Genomic DNA, 15,891 nt, shown 5'->3' on the forward strand with positions numbered 1-15,891 from the left:
TTACTGAATCATAAAGAATACACAAGGGAAAGATCAGGCATTAGAATTTCTGTCATTCTCATAAGTGAAGCCACAAAGAAGGAAGTCTTGCGTGTTAATCATTTTTGAAGCCTTGTAATTGTTTTCCAATGAAGGCTGATGATGGTATGATACATCTCTAAAGACATATTCAGTAAAATGACTTTTTTCATGCTGTCTTATACATATATAAACTATAAGCCTGAGGAACAACCGCATACTCTAATAGCTACTTTCCACAATGAAGCCCTACACATGAAATTTTAGCACACAAACCTCTGCACATCAAATAAGTACATTCAAAGTTATATATTAAAGGGCAAATGTGGTTTCCTCTTTAAGACCTACCAAACAAACATATTTATAAAGAGATCAGTCCATGGTAAGAAGCCAGAGTTTACTCATCTATTGCATGGAGTAGCAACAACGATGATCACAATATTTTAGTGCTACTTCAGTTGTTGAATGGCATTGCTTTAATTGCTTAAGACACAAACTGCTATTAGATTGGTTTTGTGAAAACAGGCTCACCTAATACTTTGCAAATTTCAACACAGCAACTCCTGTGTTAATATTAACAGGTGTAACTCTAATGCTAACTAGTAAAATAAGGCACATTAAGCACAAAACACACTACCAAGGTACAGTGTACCAGGTGTATATCTGAACTGGAAACTTTTTACAGTCAGGTTTCAAGTTTGATAGCTTTGTTCACTTAAAAGAGCATATCTTCTGTGAGATTTCTGCTGTTACTACCTCGCTTCTGTTAAGTCAAAAGGATTCTCACTGTGATAATAAGCTACCAGAGACTGCCTGTTAGATGCATGCCTACCCTCAGAAGCAAACACTGTGAAACACTCCTCTGCTTCCACTGCAAAACCATAAAATGTTTCTTAGGATACCTTCATGATGCAATTACAAGCACAAGCCCAGTTCAAAATCAGGCCTACTTCTTCTCTTGCTGTTTGTATCTGATTCCTTTCAGCTGCCTTGCCCAGCCATGAGAACTGAGTTCTGGAAAAGTAGCAATAGCAGGGACACCTGTCTGGGTAAGTATTAGGCTTCAGAGACCCAAAAGATGTCAAAAGACCTCATACAGAAGAGGAAACCATGGGCTGGAAGCACTCTCTATACTAAGCCTCATCTATTGGGCACTGATCCCAAAGGAGATCCTTCCCCCATATGGCAGCTGGAGCTCAACATAGCACAAGTAGAATGCTCAGGAGCTGCATACATCAGCTGCCAGAAACACAGGGTCGTGGATTACATCAAAACATGGACAAAAAAACCCCACAAACATCACTTCATCTGCCCTCCAGAAAGAAAGCAGCTCCTAAAATGACAAGGCTCTAGAGACTTGTAAAGCCAAGGACTAAGAGCACTGTTCTCCCAACACCATTTCATGTTGCATCAAAATAAAATAGCCCTAAAGGTTGCAGAAGTGGAGGACAATCACAGGAGCTGCCACATGGGTATCTCATTATAGGCCATCACAGGAGCGCAAGCTTCAGATATCACCAAAATCAACATCTCCTCAGCACAGCAGGTCCAGTTGTCTTGGAAAAAAGCATTTAATATCCTGAAACTCTGGTATCCCAGTGTACAGCACCTTTCTGGCAGTCAAGACTGGATGCCAAGTTGCAGCAACACTACCAAACAAACCTCCAGCAGGGGCAGCTTCTGCAGGAGGACCTGCTTGGAGGATGCCTCTCTGCCAATGGCTGCTGGGGCCCTGTTCTCACATCACCCAAGGCTAGATGATTGCCAGTATATCTGCATCAGCAAACCATTATTAATGACTGCAACGTGTGGGGATGCTGACTGCATGGTGCCAGATGGTGCTCTGAAAATGGTGCTGACTCACAGAAGAAAGGAATAATGAGATACTAAGCTACTAATAATTTAGCTTGACTCTAAATCCCAGAGTGCCACTGTCTTCCAGTAAATATCCCATAACACCCATCAAATAAAGAACCAGAAGGCATATAGCTAAGCAGCACAAAAATGCATCATGACTACCTAATGTTTTGTGCTTTTTGGTTTTTTTGCTTTATCAAAGGGATGTTTCACATACCAGAGGAGGGGAGAAAGGAAGCAGTGCTGCCAAGGATGAGGAACAAACCTTCACAGTCCTGTTGTGACAGCCCAAAACCCCATGTAGATCTTGGCTGGGTGTCATGCAGCATTTTGTGGTTCATCACAGTCATTTTGGTAACAGGTCTCCAACTCCCTTCTCCATGGTCACAGATGCTCAGACAGAGATTGATAGCTGCCTCTGAGCAAGTCACCCACCACTGGCATCTCCAAGATGCTATTTTTACTCTTCAACCAGATTTCTAATCCAGGGCATTTTCATTGATTTGCCATTTGTAGGGCTTTTGTTTTTGTTTTTTGCAAGAATGGAAATAGATCCAGTGCTAAAATACTTTTTCTGAACCAGTTCTATTCTGCAACGTCCATATCATTCATATGTATTTCAAGTTGCACTCCAAAGTTTTTGGTAGGACCATCAGTTATAATCTAATCATATTTTTACTCAGTTGGGTCATCTAAAAGATAGTTACTTATGTATATAAAAGGTTTATAATGAACATCCCAGACAACCAGGTGCATTTTTAGGGTTAGGAATTTTTCAGTCTTTGCAAATCAATCCCACTGTTGCACTGTACAATATGTTTTCTGAAGTTACAGGATACCCACTGCACATTTATACTACTGGCTGTGAAATGCAGTTCAGTTTCAGCAGCACGGGTGGCTTTTTCCATCCAGAAGCTTTCAAAACCCCTGGGGTTGCACTGTTTTCTATTTAAAGCTACGTCTAATTTAAATGAGTGATTTATTACAATTAATGCAAATGGCTTAAAGATTTAAAAGACTATTAAGTGCCTATGTTAAGCCAAATGTACTAATTATTTGAACACTATCTCATTACTTTGACATGGAAATAAACATTTGTGAGCTTATAGACCGAGGAAATTTCAAGTCATCTTCCAGGCACAAACAAATACTTAACGATATTCCAGAGCAACCTGCTCAGTTTAAGAAAAATTAAATTAATTAAAATTAAATAGATTTTCTATTTAGATCTTCATTTCACTTTCTAATTGACTGTGTTATCAAAGAAACTGCTCAGATTAACAAAAAAAGTGAGAATTTAGAGCAAAGAAGCACTCACAGGACAAGCAGTGAATGTAATGGTAAGGTCACTATTGCAGAAAGCCAAAGAGGGAATTCTGCCTTTGGATGCCAGGATTAGGCATGATATATCTGATACAGCTGCCTCCTCTGCTGCTGTAAATCCAGAAAAAATAAAATAAAATAAAATAAATTGATCTGCTCACTGTTTCCGTATTGCAATTGCTCTGAAGGAAAGCAGAAGCCAGTAAGTGGTGCCCAATTTGGCAAAAGTGGAGATTCTAGATACTTCCACAACCATTCAGTGCAGGCAAAGTAGAAGAGGCCTCAAAAAGACCATTTCTGTTAATTACATCAAGAATGCACTTAAGTGCCTTGAAAAGTAAAAGACTGTCTGTCTGTAAATTGTCCAAAAACAAAGAAAGTTTATAAAACCATTACTCTGTCTCTTCTGCGTGGGAAAGCATATATCACTTGCAAGGAAATCTGGGAATTGTCCTCATTGATACTGACCTACTTCTTCAGTCAACTGGCATCATCAATAACATCTTGATGGCAAGGAACACGCGGAAAGATGGCCTAATTGCCTTTGCCCAGAAGCCTCTCAGGCAAGGAAAAAAAATTCTGTGTAGTTTTAAGAGTGATCATGCACTGACATCAAGTGGCAGAATAAATCTCTCTTCCCTATTCCTTGTAGGATTTTTCTCTGTCTGAAACCCCAGCCCGCTTTGCTTTTTCTGTACCATTGCTCCATCTCTAACGCAGCATTGCTCCAAAGACTGGTGTTCTGCTGAAGGCTCCACAGCATGCTCTAACTGGAAGAGAAAATGCAAATTATGGGGTTTGTTTGATGCACTTGCCAGGAGAAGCATGCTCATTCCTACGACAGCTGTCCATCACAACAACAACCGGAACAATGGATGAGGTGCCTTTTCCTTCCTTAGGTTCCAGTGATTAGCTCTGATCGTTAGCAATATGAAGCATTAGTTAAACACGAGTGACTAATCAATCTGATTCAAATTAGGGCTGTTAGATTTAGGAGCCCAAAGTGAAAGCTTCCCAGAAATATTGGCTGCTGGGCCAACTTTTCCAACACATTTCACGCGTCCTGAAGCGTGGCCATTCATAAGTCTCTAAAGACTTGACAAAGCTATAACACAAAAAAACTCCAAAGCATTTGCTAAACATGCCAAGGAAATATCGACCTGAGCCAACAGTCAAGAGTAAAAAAATCTTAACTGTGATAGGATTTTAAAAACCAAACATGTACTCCAAAATCCAAACCACGAATCTCTCTGCATGCACCAAACACAGGCACACCATCCTCCAGTCTGTAGGTATCAATGTATGCATACAGATAGCATCCTTATGGAGATGTACTGCGTTTAGGTTACAAATTAAGGTGCAAATTTCAGGTAAAATAGGCAGTATTAGTAATACTTTGGACCTTCATGATCAAGATGCACATCTTCAATCATTAGAAGGGGATTGTTACCCTCTAGTTAACCCTTGCCAGGCCAAATCTGGATTATCACACCCAGATTCGCGCTCCTAAGTTTGATGACAATATTAATGCACTGGAATGAGTCTAGCAAGTTTGCCAAGACAGTCAGAAAGCTAACACAGCACACAGGCAGAGAGACTGAGATCTGCTTTGATTAAACCACCACAAGAGAAGGCGAGGGGGCATCTTCATACTGTTAACTGCCACATAGAGAAAAGAAGTTCACAATGACAGCTTGTCAGCCACTGAATCCCAACAAGTTGGGGAATCCCCATCCATAGGGATACTCAGAGCTCAACTGGTCAAGGTTCTGAGCATGCTGATGGATCTGTATGTTGCAACTTGCAAACTTGTTGAACTTCGAGTAGGACATCAGACCAATTAAGTTTCAGAGGTCCTCCTCATCAAAATTGTTCTGTGAATCTGTTAGCTGGCAGACAAATTACTTGTGGTGGTTACTTAACACACTCCAGACCTCATCAGCTACACGCAAATTGCAGGTGTTTCCCTATGCAAAAACAACCTAATGCATAAATAATCAAAAAGATCTGAAAACCTGCTATTTTATATAATGTATGGGTACTAAGATTAATCCCTGTAGTCTCCAAGATGAGGAAGAATTACTCAAATTAATTGGAAGGAAATAAATAGAAAGAATGCTGAAAATACTGTCCTTTCACAAATGTAATCTGTGTTACCTGGCATCTTTAAATCCTTTTTTCCTCTATGCTTCTGCTGCAGCTTTAGATAAAATATGCTAACTTATTTCAGAGCTATATCAAAACAAGGCTTACACAGAGTCCACGGCAAAGAAAAATTCATGTTTGGCACTGTCATCTTTGCACAACAATGAATAGGTTAAGCACAAATAATTACTGCAAAGCCAGATGCAGCTTCTTTTGAAGTCCTCTACTCCTACTTTCTGCTGTCCCCCTCCAATCACAGGACTGCTGGTCCAATTACCGTATTTTCTGCAGAGCTCCAATTATCTCCTATTTTGTGGGTTCTCAAGGAGATGCATTGTGGACTGTGGAAGCTGGTTGGCCTTAATTTCAGCTTCCACAGAAAGTTCAGCCAGGAAATTCTTTTTCTCTTCTACCTGCACCATGCAATGCAGCACAGCCATACCACGTTTCTCCTTCCACAAGTATCAACACACTGATTGAGTGACAAGGACTTCAAAAGCCACAGCCATTTCGTGGTGGGACTCACAGAGACGCATTGCTTGCCCTTAAAAAGCATAATTTACCAATGGTTGCATAATTACAACAGGCAGTTTTCTGCTCTAGAGACAAAATGCTTCAACACTGTGGATACTGCTATGGTCTTTGGTACCAGTGTTGACACTCTAAAATGGTGAATGCTTTACAATGTGCAATTGGTAACGCAAACGATGACTTCCTTACACGCACAAAATCTTTTCAGCACAATAAAAATATCCTCTAGTGTTTCCAGTGTAAGAGATGTCCTGTTTAATTACACTTGAAATGTGAAAATATTTAACATTTTGCATAATAATCAGAACAGAACATTAAGTAATAAGCAATGTGAATGCCATCTTCCTGAAACAGGAAAAACAACACGGCAATGCTTTATAACAGGGCATAAAATAACTTAATTTTTCTAGCGATTGTGAACAATAAAATGCATTACTTGCTAATAAAGCAATCTGCACGTCAGCATTTGTGAAGAAAACCAGCAATTTATTATGCAGAAATTGAAGTTCATATTTTTCCCAATCATCTCTTCACATAAAAAAAATAACTAAGACTACTAATACCTCTTATCAGGATTCTTGGACTGTCCAGATAAAGTGTCAAGACAATCAGATCACTTCTAAGCAGTTCTGCATTATACTCAGGCATGTAGAAATAAAAAGGAAATCAGGGCACCTCAGTTCTAATCTCCAAATTGCATCTACCACTGATAACTTATATTTGTGTGTGTGATTCAGATACTTCAACAGGCAGGTCCTGGTTTGCTGCATTACGTTTGGATCGCTGTCGCTGCCACTTCTCCCATCTGTCTGCTTTTATCCAGGCTTCATTCACAAGGGACATCTAGATTAATGTTCATTTAGAACAACAGGGAAGGGATCCAATCTTAGACCAACCTACAACATCATTCAGGGATAAAACTCCTGGCTGCACCAGAAGTTAATTGCATAAATATCTGCACAAATAAAAAATCTAAGAGGAGGAATCCTTCACAGAGCTGAAAAAAAAAACCAACCATTTTAGACTGAAGGCATAAAGCACATGGGGGAATGGTGACTGTATTTTTGAAGATATTCACGCCTCCAGGATGATTAGCTCTCCCTGTGCACAGAAGGAAGTTGCTGGAAGGGGCTGGAAAAAGTACGAAGATTAGCAACTTAGACTTGATCTAAAGCTTTCACAGCATGATACCAACATTCTGAAGAGCAGCCTTATCAGATTGTTTTTTTGTAGAACTTAAATGGTAGCCTGACTTCAGTTAAGGAAGATTTGAAGTTCAATATTTGTTCTACTTTATCCTCCTCTTCTAAACGAGGACTCCTTCACTTAGATCTGAACATTCAGGAATCAAGGAGACTTGGGTTTCTGAATCATATTTCTGATTAATAATGCACATTAAAAAGCAGTTAAATAATCATACACAAAAAGCAGATTGTTTTCCCATAATTGAAAAAATACTGAAAGTAAATTGCATCTTCTTTTGTCTCTCTAGAACCGGTTAAGAAGTCTGTAGCACATCCTCAATGTTATTTGTATGCCATGAGAAACTTTCACACCTGCTCATCCTCCAGAAAGGTAGATTTTAACAGAAAAGGGGACAGTATTTTTAACTGCACAGTTAACTGCACGGAGGTTTAGTTGTGAAGGATTTAAAGTATTATTGGAATGTGGGTTAGTAAAGAAATTGTTTTCAAGATGCCAGTGGAAAAAACCTTGACTTCTCTTTGTTCTGACCAAAAGCAGTGAGTTCATGAAGCACCAGAGACCTTTTCTAATTGGCAATGATCTTACACAAAGTCTTCATTCTGGTGAGAAATAATTGGGCCCCAAATCTCTTAAAGCTAATGCCAGAAATGATGTTCTTAGGGCTTCTTAGAAAATGTGACACTTTCTTTTTTACCTGAAGCTTCAGTGCTACTCTGCAGGGGAGTGAAATAGAGAAGATTCTAATTTAAAACCAATTAAAGATCAGTCGCTCCATGTGATCGCTAATTGTGCTCTGCTGAGGTGGCATTTGTTTTCCAACCTCATGTCATGTCATGAATATGGAAAAGTTTCAAATTATGCTTTGTTGTAATGATAGCTTTTCTGCTACAGGTATGCAAGGGAAGCGACGTGATATACAAATCATAATTGTCAAATAGCATTTTAATGCCTCTGAGCAGCCCCAAGTTAAGTAGGTTTCCAAAAGCTAAAGTACCTTGATAATTAGCAGAAGGATCACAAGTTGCTTTGCTTCTCCCTCACCATTCAAAAATGTCAGGCCTGAATATTGCCCTTCTCTCCCTCAAATTAGCAGCACTTTCAAACAACAATAATAAAAAAGTCACCAAGCTAATTAAGCACTTTGAACTGTCTTTCTTAGCCTTGATGCTGTAGAAAAGGCATTTAACTCACAGGCTAACTATATTCCTCCTTACGGAGGCCACCTGCTCTTTCCTCCTTCCAGAGAACAGCAGAGCAGCACAAGACTCACAAGGACCCTGGGACTACACTGAAACGCAGCCAGTAGATGGGTTATGTTAGGCCACAAAACTCCTGTTGCAAACATGGATGTACCCTGATGCTTAGGATGCAGGTGTGAATGCAAAGCCGGGTCTCTGATGCTGGGTGTTACTTCAAAAGGAAAAGACGTTGGCAGAATTAGTGAAGGTGAAGAAGCGTATTTAGCTCTTATGTTGCTAATTAGAACAGAAAATGAAGGAAAACTAAAACCACGCTTCCTATGCTAAAAGCCTATGTACACGCTGTCTCTGGGAGGAGGACAACCAATCCATCTAAAAAATTATTTTGTGTTAAGCTATCTACAAAACAGCACATGGATGCATTTCACACAAACATATAGGGGTGAATCACCACAGAAATCATTCCTACTTCTGAAATATCCGAGAGGCACTTTTCCAGCAAACTCTGATAGAGGCAAAGCCTCAATTTCTGAAGGCACAGAAAACAAGATAATCTCTAACATTAGCTTTATACCTGCAAAACAAGAGTTAGAATCATGCCGAACCAGCAAACTGAAGCAAGTCTTGGCTGAAAAAATGCTTTCCGACACCAAGTCAGCTCTGCCAGCAACTGTATTCCATTACAAAACAAGATAGTAAGAGAGGAAATAAAGTGGATTTAAAGCTTAGTTCTATCAGACTCGGTGCCTGTTTCACTAGTTCAGATAAAAAGTATTTCGACAAAACTAAGAGAATTAGAAGAATGCATAGGGATATCATTATCATGCCTGTCCCTGTGTGTAGGGCATTACATCTCTGCACAGCTAACAAGGCTTCAAGTGCAATCATCGGCGCCACCACACATCAGTACTTTCCAAAACTCCAAGGTACTCTAGAAATTGTATCAGAGTAGGTAATCACAGAGGTCCTGTTGGCCTTACACTCAGTGCTTGTGTGCCCTCCACATATTTTGCTATATGCCTACGACGTAATGGATTGCAAACAAGCAGAGAAACCATGAACTTGCAACAAAACAGGGTTCATCTTTGTAGCTTCTATCCAAATGTAAGCGAGTGAAGCGTGCATTGGATCAATCATTGTGCAGTGACACTGCAGAATCAGGAAATGACTGTGCAAACAACAGAGAAGCCTTCTTTATAGTTTTTTTTGCACTCTAATGGCCTCAGAAAGCCATAGGGATACCCTATGCTTGCTAGCAGAGTTGAATTTAAGATGTCTCAATCTTTCCGGATAGGAAACTTTATGCCTCTGGGAGTAGGTTAAGTAGCAGTCAAATGGGAATGAATTTACTGAGGTACCGTGGGTGAGATGCCACCACCTGAATTTTGCTGTCAGCAACAGTAAAAACCCTACTCCCTGCAGCCTGAAGTGCAACTCTATTTGAAATTTACAGACCAAACTCAAGATTGCTTCATGTTCAGTAATTTTACTTCTTTCTTTAGGACATCTGAAGCAGAAGTGAGTGACTTTGCTTTTATTACTTTCCTCAACTACTTCATTTTCACCTCCTGCTTTTACTTTTCTATTCCCATTATTTTCTGATACGTTGCTGATTTTTTCCCCTTCTTATTCCTCCTTTGGGTTAAAACACTTAATAATAGAAGTCACATACAAGGCAAAAGTACAAAGAAAAATGCACCACTGAGAAGAGCCTGGCCTCACCCATTTGCCTCCCACCTCCATTTAGGTATGACTTTACCACTGTACCCACCAGCAGCATCCCTCAACCACAGCATCTATGGGTAGCACATACACTTCTTAAAGCACAGCAGTGGTTCTTGGGCTTATTTTGCTTCTGGCTACTCACAATTTAGAAGCACATAACCCTCTGCACAGGTTCTGCATTCTGCTTCTGGCTTTGCCTTATTACAGACGGTGTGCGTAATAATAATTCACACTGCTTTGCATTTCACAAATATTAAATAACTAATTAGCAGTGTTAATAAAATGGACCGTCTGCTTTCTATTTCTGCTAATAAATGCATACAGGAGTTTTTTCTTTAGGTAGGAAGTTATGCATCAAGTGCAATTCCAGATTTAAATTATAGCTGTATGGTTAATTGAGTACCCCAGCCTGATCTCTCAGCACAGGCTCTGCGTCAAGCTACAAGTAGTCCTGCATCAGCATTTTGAGCTGAGTTTATTTTTTTAAGCAACAGCTATAAAAAACTGACTGCGATAAGAAAAACAGCATTAGGGGGAAATATTTAAAAACAATGGCCCTGTTGAGATTACCGAGGAGGCTTCCATTTTAAGAGACTCAGGAAGATTTTCACACACATGGTGCATTGTTATCCAGCTACTGAATTTATGGGCCATCCTTGTCAAGTTGAGAACAACATTGCTGAGACCAGGAGGATATGGAAAAATTACCTGAATTAGATTAGGATAGCTCCGCCGATTTGATGACTTGTTTTCAGAAGACGTGCATTTTATTACATATCACATTATATAGAAATACCTGCTCACGCTTCCTATTCATTCCTAGAATCCTATGGGTTTGTAAAGTGAGCTGTAAGATATTTTTTCCCACCGAATACAGAAACTATTACCAATATTTTCACAAACCCTCAGGTATTATAGATTTTCTTTTTGCTGGTGTTTCTCAGATACCTGATTCCTTGACACAATGTTAATTAAAATCCCCTTGATTCAAATTTAACCTAGCCCAGACCACACCAAATAAGTCAATCTTTAAGAACTGCCTATTTTGACATATAAACAAGCCACGCAATTCAGCTTTAAACCATGCATCATTCTCTCTAGCTCTCTGGGTTGTTTATCAGGCATCTCAGCTGTGAATAGTCAGAGAAATGCCTCGTGTGCACAGGGCAACAGCTACATCTTGTATTTAATCAACCTGATCACACAACAAGGGACCTATTTACCCAGTCAGATAGGAGTTGTCCACATCAAGGTTTAAGAACAGAGCAGACCCTTCAGATTGAAGCATTGCAAGATGGCAGTGAACCAGCAAGGTGCACCAAAATTACCGACCCTTATCTCCAGCTGCCCACATGTTTAGGCAAACAGTCTAAACACCATGTAAGAGAATGAATGGCTATTAGAGAGTCATAATCTTAGCAGGTCTCTGAGCAAGTTCATAAATATTTCAGCTTTTTTACTACAAGCTTTCAGAACTATTGAAATCCTCCAAAAATTACTAAATTCTTTGTAATGCAAACTGTATTAGAACTGTAAGTCAAAGGAGGAAAGGAACTTATCCACTGGGAAGGGATGTGAGGACTGTCAGTCTTAGGCAATGAAGGCAAAATTTCCAAGTAGGAGAGCGACAAAGTACTCAAATCCTTCCTGATCCTCTCACTGAAAGCACCACATCACAATATCAGCCTCACTTTGCAGAGTTCCAAGAACAGGAAGTTTGTAACACAGACACTCAGAAAACCACCTCTTCAGGTAGAAAGGCAGCGGTGGGATCCAAGTGGGAGGGTGAAGGGGCTCAAGGGAGGCAGAGAAACCAGAGATCAGGAGATGTCCACAGCTTTCTTCAGGGGAACAGCCACTGTTGAAGAGTAGTGGAGTGCTTCTCTGTGCTGCTAAAGAGTTAGACATCTGCCATTAACAAGTGAGGCTGGAATAGTAAAATATAAGCTTTACAAAAGTTGTATTGAAAAGCTGAAATGTGAGTATTCACTGCACTGGATAGGAATTTCCTTGTCCAAGCGCATAAACTCTGATATAGAATAGACAGTTGAAGCAACTTCTCACCAAGAAGGTGTTCTGCATGCCCCACAATAATTATACCATTTGAAATACAACAGGAGTATAATTCTCCATTCTCCTAAAATTCAAGGAGATTAGGCCAACAGCAACATCAAATTGAGCACAAAAAAATTAAAATAAACATAGATTCTAGAGCCATCCTGGCTGATACTTTTTGTGAATATCCACAATTGATGGAGACCTTATAAAAATGAAAAGAGAAGGGTATCTCAGTTGAGCCATTTCTGTCCCCTGGGTGCCTGAAGAGATCCCAAGTCAGCAGATAGGATGTAAATACGTATCGTATTCGTATTAAATACATTATATTTAGAATACTGAAAGTTTACAGCTTTTCATGTAATAAAAATACACAAAAAATAAAAATGGAGAACAAAAATATACTATTTGAGTGGTAAATTCACAGTCATGACTTCCCATCAGCGACTTACTTTACAACAAGCACTCCGAGAAACTAAAGTAAAACACCAAAAAGAAAAACAAAATTCCTATGAATTTCTTGAACTGCTTTTTAAAAGACCCGTATATCTTTGTTTGAATTCATACTATCCTAAATTCAGAAAATGAGGAGTGCTCTTATACTAATGAGTCCCTCTAGGGCCTCCCCTCTTCAACACAAGAACTTTGAAAAGAAAAGAAGAACTACAGCACAGCAGCATTGCTTCTTCAGTACCACACTGGTGTGTGGCAAAGCTTGCATTAAGCTTAGCCTCTAGCTTAGCATAAGTGCCTGGCAGCCTTCAGCTGTGCTTCACACATTATATATCTCGAAGTACAGGCATTGATTTCAAGACTAAATACACAAACTGCAAATGGAATTACATCTGTAGAACAGAGAGTAAGTAGGTAAGACACTCTGCAGAAATTTGTATAATGTCGCCCAGCCACTTAGCATTTGAATCTGAAAGCTGCCTTGCATGCTTTTACTGCAAAAAGAACAGTTCAGATATATTGTCTCAAAGCCCCTTATAAATGCCAGCAAAACAGTACAAGTATATGAACAGAAGCATCAGATTGAAGCATGTTTTTCATTGTTGTTTTATGAGATGCCTGAAAACTCAAGTTCTTGCGTGGGATATTTGTTTGGGACAGCTGGAGATTGATAAAGAATCCCAATCCCGCCACTGACACACAGTCTCTTCAGCTATATTGGATTTTAAAGGTTTCCAGGAGTTGAAAAATTACTCCACCTGCCACCAGCATGTTATATTTATCAACCGACCGTCTTCAGGAAAATGAACTTGCCATTCTGTCAGAAATTGTCTCCTTTGGGAGGTGTGATTAGACTTTAACCACTGGCATAGAAATGACATTCTTTCTTCCAGTTCATTGCTCTCCAGCCCAAAGGTTTATTCATGTGCTAGAGATTATATAATAGCTTAAAATGGACGGTGGGTGTAGCAACTGCACATAAAAAAAATCAAATCTGATTGCATGTTTTGAATAAAAACTCACTTTTGCGTGAAGGTCTGTGTTATGGTGAATCTTTATCTCACTCAAGACTTAAAAGGAGTATGTGGCTGATGAATAGCAAATGGATTGAGCCTCCTCGTTTGCATTTTTATAAGCTCTGAGAAGCTTGCAATATATTTGAAAATCCAGAGATGCCAGAGCAGCAGAAATGATACAAACATGTGAAGGGGAGACCCAATGGGGAAACCAGAGTTTCTATGTTTTCCTTTTTAAGTGGGTCTCACTAGGAAAGAAAGGCAGACTTTAAAGTTCAGTGGTCTCTATCTGTACTCAGTCTGCATAAAACATAAGAGCCAGGGCCAACTGAAAGGTCAAGGTGAGCCTTTCCCCACAAACAACCACGAGTAACAAACAAAAATACATTTGAAATCACAATTAAGATGGACCCATACGACTATTTTTCATTCCATCTAGCCCAAGTGAACTCCACCTCCCTCCTGGGCATTGTATCAACTGGAGGAGCAGCCCACAGAGACTCAGCATTTCTTTCCTCTGCAGAAAACAGCTGGATACTAGGTCTGAAAAGAGCAACACAGACCACAAAAGGCAGACCAGCTCCACTGTTGCCTAGGGAGCTACTGTGGTGCCAACCCCAGTCACCCTGCATCCACTGGCTCAGGCAACAAGATGGGTAAAATCATTAGAATACGCCAGCAGCCCTCGCTGTACCTAAATGCCATCACAAGACCTATGTGCTGCCCAACTCTTTGCATACCTTCCTTATTCCATGGAAAATCTCTAGATCTAGGGAGAAAAGATCCCAGTTATGATGGTGTCCATCTCAAATAACCAAGGAGTGGAATCTAAAAAAACCTCGATTATTAATCTGTCAAGCACAGCTTATCAAAGATAATGTAGTATAATGCATCTCCCATCACAACAGCTGATCTTTCATAAGGCTAACACCTAAACACAAGTGTTTTTGTTAGCTTTAAAGAAAAAAAAGGCTGAGCCTCATATGTATTACATAATCTCTACCTTGGGATGAAAGCGATGTGATTGTTTTCATTAACCTTTCATTCTTATGAAAGGGCAAAAATCAATAACAAATTTATTCAGGCAAGTGAAAGGCAATTTCAAGCAATTTGACAAGGGATTTCATTTCTACCGCTTTTTTCCTCCCACAAAGTCTAATATAAAATATATATATACGATCTGCCCAAATGCAAGACAAATACAGAAGCCAAGATACTGTCAAGTTCCTCCAAGATACAGAGTGAAACCGCCTTATTCAAGCTGGATAATTGTATTGCTAAAAATACTGCTTTCTTTTGAATCCTAAGCAAGTCTGCAAGGCAATGTGTCACTGACAACCTGAGAAACACTTTGTTGCACAGCACTGAGTCGGCCTCTTAAATAAAGCAGCTACAATACATATTTTTCCACTGACAAATTAAGCCATTTCTTTTCGGTGCACTTCGCCCTTTTATGCTATAACAGAGGTTTAGATTACATGGGTTTTGATGCACGTCCCAACTTTGCTGTTTCTGTCATGTGTTCCACAGTGTTCCACCTTTTAAAGAGTTGCCTTCAAATCTGCATTCACGTCTAATGAAGCAGTGATTAAAAAAAATACAAGGTAACACAGAGTCCCATCAGTTCCCCCCATAGCCCTGAGACTCCCCATGCGATTCCTTGGCGTTTGTCATTTCAGCATGCTTTATAATTACCAATAGTAAAGTTAAGGTATTTCTATAAGCACACCTATTCGATAGGGGCAACATTCATTTGCTGTTCATTCTGATTCCTTTAACTGCACTTAAGCTGCTGGAGAACCTGAGGACGGTCACAAACTGTCTGACAAGTAAAACTTCTTGGAAAGTTTTAAAGTTGTTTGCACTATTTAAAACAACTAAGGTATTACTACATAAAATTTAGAAGAAATTGAATATCAAACTACCACGCATCAGCATAGGTCTTGAGCATTAATGAGATCAGCTCCTCCTGGTGCTTCTTATCAGTTACTTTAGAGGGAGACAATGCCTAGCTTCCATTGGCTGAAATTAAGGATGCTGAAACGACCCAAGCGACTTCTCAAAAGCCCCCTCATCCTCAGAGCACTGCCCTTTGAGCACTCATTTCTGTATGGCTGTGCCCAAGAAAAAAAGAGAGGGGCAGGCTTTCTACTACAAGAGGAAGACACGCAGAGAAAGGCCACTCGAGCTCAAGTGAGAAGAACAGAATATTCATCAAGTCTTCCACAAGTGTCCCTGGGCCTTTGTGGTTTGCTATGTGGGCAGCTACTCTGCACGAACCTGCCAGCAGGAAAGCTTTGAGAATACTTAACCTAAGATAACGATGACCTTGGCATGACAGTAATTTTAGAGAACTGCTAAAA

This window comes from Phasianus colchicus, chromosome 8 (genome assembly GCF_987193195.1).
Source record: "Phasianus colchicus chromosome 8, bPhaCol1.hap1.1, whole genome shotgun sequence".
NCBI classification, from domain to species: domain Eukaryota; kingdom Metazoa; phylum Chordata; class Aves; order Galliformes; family Phasianidae; genus Phasianus; species Phasianus colchicus.